Raw genomic sequence first — 5,341 nt, 5'->3', positions numbered from 1 at the left:
AATAACCCCTGATTCAGAACCACGAGCACACCCCCCACCCAGAAAATGTCAGAAATTCACCAAACTGGTGAAACCAGAACCAGAACCAGCGTCTTCCTGCCATCAGGGGGAGAAACAAGGCAAAGCAGTGGATGGAGGAAGGAGATAAAGTCCAGAGAGGCGTCAGACGAGCCTGAGACTACAAATAAAATCATTCCAATCTGTTGCTTTTTTCCTACTCAGCGCTAATAGAAACATCCATATATGATATTTAAGGTAGGTAATATAAAACTGGGCTGAGAAAAGAAGAAGAATGAAAAATATTCCCAGGTGGTCCCATCAGAACCGCCGGAAGGGTTGGATACGACGCGGAGGGCGACAACAACAAATCATCTACTCAGAAAATCAAAGAAGCGCCTTTAAATTCTGCTGAATCAGCACGTTGTGCGCCAACGAAGCCCCACAGCAGCTTCTGAGTCTAAGAAGAATCCCGTCTGCTGCCGGCGCCGCAGGCCCAGACGTTCCAGCTGCCACAGAGGGACAGAAGGAAAAGTGCTGACTCGGCTGAACGCCGCTTTGCTTCACTTCTCTGTTTCTGAGCCTCACCTGAACAACAGGTTTGTTCTCTTCTGTCTGAATCACGGGAATTAATGAGATGAAGGCTGAAAACGCCCAAGAAGATGTTAGATTATACCTAAAGGCAGCTGGTGAGGCGCTGGGCTCCATAAAAGAGCTAAAGCGGTCCAAATTGGTCCTTTTCTTTCTAACATCAACTGGCCCGGCTGTGGGATTTACTTTAGTCCACCGATGGTTGGATCTTTATATTCAGACTTTCCTGTTTGATCCTGGTTATTAATCAGAGCAACATTTCAGCTAAAGTGGGTCATTCTTACGGTGGAAAGCTGTCTGAAGAAGCCCAGCCGAGCTTCAACTCTGCAGCGATCCCTCCTGCTGCTCAAGTACGCGGCGACAGTGGGCAGCTGGTCGGCTCCAGCTGTTGCCTCAAATATTAAAGCAACATATTGATGGGACTCCCGAGGTAGAACGCTGGCTGTGCAGAACCAACCGGGCTCTTTGTGGTGGTTTTAGGGAACCAAAGTAATGAATATTCCAACCCACGTGTCAAACTCAAGGTCCGCGGGCTGGAACCGGCCCGTCAAGGCATTTTATCCGGCCCTCAAGAGCCAAAAAAGACATATCGTGTCATAAAGTGGAGGAAAATATCCTCTTAAATTGTATAAATGGCTAAAACTGTCTCCTGTAGCAAATGTTGATTTTCTTTTTTACTGTAGTAACAGCATCCTGCCACTAGGTGTCAGTTTTCCCACAACACATTAAAACAACCCAGAAATGTCCAAAAAGAAAAGTTTAAAGTGTAACTCACCTAAATAACTACTTTTTTAGCAGATAAACTGGGCCTAAGGTGCTACTTTTATGTTTCTGTGCATTATTTTTTTACATTTTATTCATTTATTTTATAGAAATGAGTTTGACAGCCCTGACTTAGATGTATTTGAATTATTGGAGGACAATTTGGTTTATTTTATTAAGAAAATTTAGGTGAGTCTATATTTTTAAACACCAGATAAAGACCATATAATATAGTGATTTTTTTATTGTAGTAACAGCATCCTGCCACTAGGTGTCAGTTTTTCCCTCAACACATTAAAACAACCCAGAAATGTCCAAAAGAGAAGAAGTTTAAAGTGTAACTCACCTAAATAACAACTTTTTAGCAGATAAACTGTATAAACTGGGCCTAAGGTGCTACTTTTATGTTTCTGTGCATTATCTTTTACATTTTATTCATTTATTTTATAGAAATGAGGTTGACAGCCCTGACTTAGATGTATTTGAACTATTGGAGGACAATTTGGTTTATTTTATTAAATTAATTTTATTAAATTTAATTAAAATTTAGGTGAGTCTATATTTTTAAACACCAGATAAAGACCATATAATATAGTGATTTTTTTATTGTAGTAACAGCATCCTGCCACTAGGTGTCAGTTTTTCCCTCAACACATTAAAACAACCCAGAAATGTCCAAAAGAGAAGAAGTTTAAAGTGTAACTCACCTAAATAACAACTTTTTAGCAGATAAACTGTATAAACTGGGCCTAAGGTGCTACTTTTATGTTTCAGGGCATAATCTTTTACATTTTATTCATTTATTTTATAGAAATGAGTTTGACAGCCCTGACTTAGATGTATTTGAACTATTGGAGGACAATTTGGTTTATTTTATTAAATTAATTTTATTAAATTTAATTAAAATTTAGGTGAGTCTATATTTTTAAACACCAGATAAAGAACATATAGTGATTTTTTTTTTTACTGTAGTAACAGCATCCTGCCACTAGGTGTCAGTTTTCCCTCAACACATTAAAACAACCCAGAAATGTCCAGAAAAGAGAGAAAGTGATGCAGAATGATGAGTTTAAAGTGTAACTCACCCCAAAATCAACTTTATAGCAGATTAACTATACAAATCGGACCTAATGGTGCTACTTTAATGTTATGGTGTATTTTCTATTCTATGTGAAATCAAATTAAATTAAATCAAAAGTGTCATCTATACAGGTTTAACCGGCCCTTTTAATGACTTTATGACGCCAAAGTGTTCCCATATCAAAATACGTTTACTCCCCTGGTCTAACCCCTCAAAAGCATGTTTGGTGGTTTGAGGCTAGTTTTTTTTATTCAGGTGTAATTTAACAGCTTTGTTTAATGAGAAACAAGAGGTTCTGCTACCTTTGCAGATATGAGGATGCATGTGAGTCAACTTGACCTTCCTTTACTCTGAAAGCTGCACAGCCAAACCTGAGCAGGTAACCTGGCAGAAACGGACCAGAACCGTTCTCCGTTCACAGCTTTAGAGCTGAGAGGCTCCCAGAGGAGGAAAACTAGCCGGACAGCTTCTTGGTGCTTTGGAGCGAAGCTTGTCGCGCTTTCCTCCAGAGGTTTAATCAGCAGGATTAAAGCTGTTAAGGTCTCCTCAGTCCTGCTGTCACCAGCAGGGTTTAGACCCGGCAGGCGCTAACGCCCATTCAGCCTGCTTCAGTCAGGCTGTCTGAGCTTAAGTACGTACACGGGGACGGCTGACCGTCTCCTCCTCCTCCCTTTAGACCACATCCGCTCACTCCTTCCCACACAACTCTGTCGTCCTCTCACAAACAGCAGATTAGGTCCTAATTCCTGACGAGGCAGCGGCAGCTTCCTCTGCTGACTAGCCTACAGGCCCAGTGACACGTCTGAAGGGTGAAAAAAAGCAGATAATCCTGAAACAAAGTGGAGCCGGCGGCAGTAAAAGGACGGCTTACACCAGCTGCCTCAGCGCTGCCTTTATGGAGAGACAGCCAGAGGACGCCTCCTCCTGAACCTCCTGGCCTCGGCTTCGTCTGAGCGGAGGACCAGCACTCAGGTCCATGTCCTGTCCTCCAGGGCATCGACCCTGCAGAGCCTCGGCCTGGAGGAGAACACCTGGAGAACACCTGGAGAACACCTCCAGGTCTTCAAGCGTTTCTCTGGATGGTCCTGGCTCTTCTCAGAGGCTCTCAGCTCCTGGGTTTCCTGCAGGATTCAGGTCTGAGGACCTAACAGACATGTCTGGTGATTTGATTTATGTTTTAAGTCGTCTATCTTGAATCATTTCCCTTTAGGAAGACCAGATGATGACCAGTTATTGCAGGGTTCCTGCGGATCCTTAAAAAGTCTTAAAAGGCATTCTGTAATATAAAACTAAGGCCTTAATTGGCATTAAAATGTCTTAAATCAATCTTTCTTAGGTCTTAAAATTGTTACCAGGTCATAAATAGGATTTTATTTTTGTAATCCTTACCAAACAGTAAAATAATTGATAAATTATATATTTTTTTAAATTTACCGAACAGCTCAATGTAACCATTATTGGTTCCGTCCCGATAGCGGAACCAATAAAAACTGTTGCAGCCGGACCATAGCTATAAAAAAGAGTTGGCACTGATTTATAGTTTTTTTTAGTAGGGAACAAAACAAAGTTTGTGAATTCAGTTCAGTAGTTGTTAAATATATATCTGTAATTTGCGTTTTTCTTTTAGCTTTCGTCCTATATGGAATGTTTTTCAAAATCTTTAACATGTCTACTGAGCCAGAAAGTAATGGTTTATGTTAAAATAAACATTTGGGTGAAGTTGTCGCATCCAGGTTTATCTTGTTTATCGTGAAGTTGGTCTTAACTTTTTATTTCAAGTGGCATTAAAAAGTCTTAAAAAGTCTTGAATTTAACTTGCCTTATGCTGTAGGAACCCTGTATTGGGTTTGTGGCTCCGTTCTGATGCCTTTTGGTCGAGAAGCTAATGAGGGAGTTTTGTTCCATTGTTGTGAGCAAAAAACATGATTTGTAAATAAATGGATGAACTTATATATCACTTTTCCAGACATACTGACCACTCAAGGCGCTGTACACTAGAGCCACATTCACCCAATCGCTGCACACATTCATACACCGACACACAGCTCGGTAGAAAACTTGGGGTTAAATGCCTTGCCCTAAGGCACATTGACAAGGGTAAGTTGGAATTGAACTCACAACCTTCTGATTGCAAGACTCAAGCTGCAATCGCTGCACAAATAGAGATATGAAGAAAGAAATTAAACTTTGAAAAAACGTTGTGATCAAAAAAGGATTTGAGAGTAACTTTGCTATTTTCTCAAATTTTACTTAAAAAAAACAAAAACTTTTTAATAAAAAATTTAAATTTCTCTTTTTCATATTAAGTCTTACGTAATATATGCTTTTCAAATTGCGTTTAACGGATCACGTTCTCGCTGGTTTCCGTGAGGTGGGCGGTGCTGATACGTCATGTGACGCAAAGGATTGTGGGATATCTTAAGGCTTCTTAGCGCTGGTAAGGGATACCATGAGGTTCCTAGGCTAAAGTAGCTACGTGAGGAAGCATACAGGCTCCTTGTCCTGCCTCCTTCCTCACTGACTGCACTATTCGGACGGCACTGATCATGGCGACCGCTGACGCACTTCCGCTTTGGCTAAAGAGTCCTTACTCTATAATAAGGTGACAGACTTCTGTAATTTTTTTTTTTTTTTTTTTTATTTCCTTTATTTAACCAGGTAAACCCCGTTGAGATCTAGATCTCATTTTCACAGGGGACCTGGGCAGAAATCTGCAAAAACACTACAACCTGATTACAAAAATAAAACCAATTAATACATATGCACAAATATAAAACAATAAAAACAATTTAAAAGCAGTGACACTGTTTCATAAAAGCTTGTTGTCTATCTTTAGGAGCCAACACACTGAATGCTTTCTGTCCTTTATCAGTTTGAACACGAGGAACATGTAGAAGGATAAAGTCATTT

The sequence above is a fragment of the Fundulus heteroclitus genome, unplaced genomic scaffold, assembly GCF_011125445.2.
Source record: "Fundulus heteroclitus isolate FHET01 unplaced genomic scaffold, MU-UCD_Fhet_4.1 scaffold_71, whole genome shotgun sequence".
Taxonomy (NCBI): Eukaryota; Metazoa; Chordata; class Actinopteri; order Cyprinodontiformes; family Fundulidae; genus Fundulus; species Fundulus heteroclitus.
Note: the sequence above shows the minus strand (reverse complement) of the source record.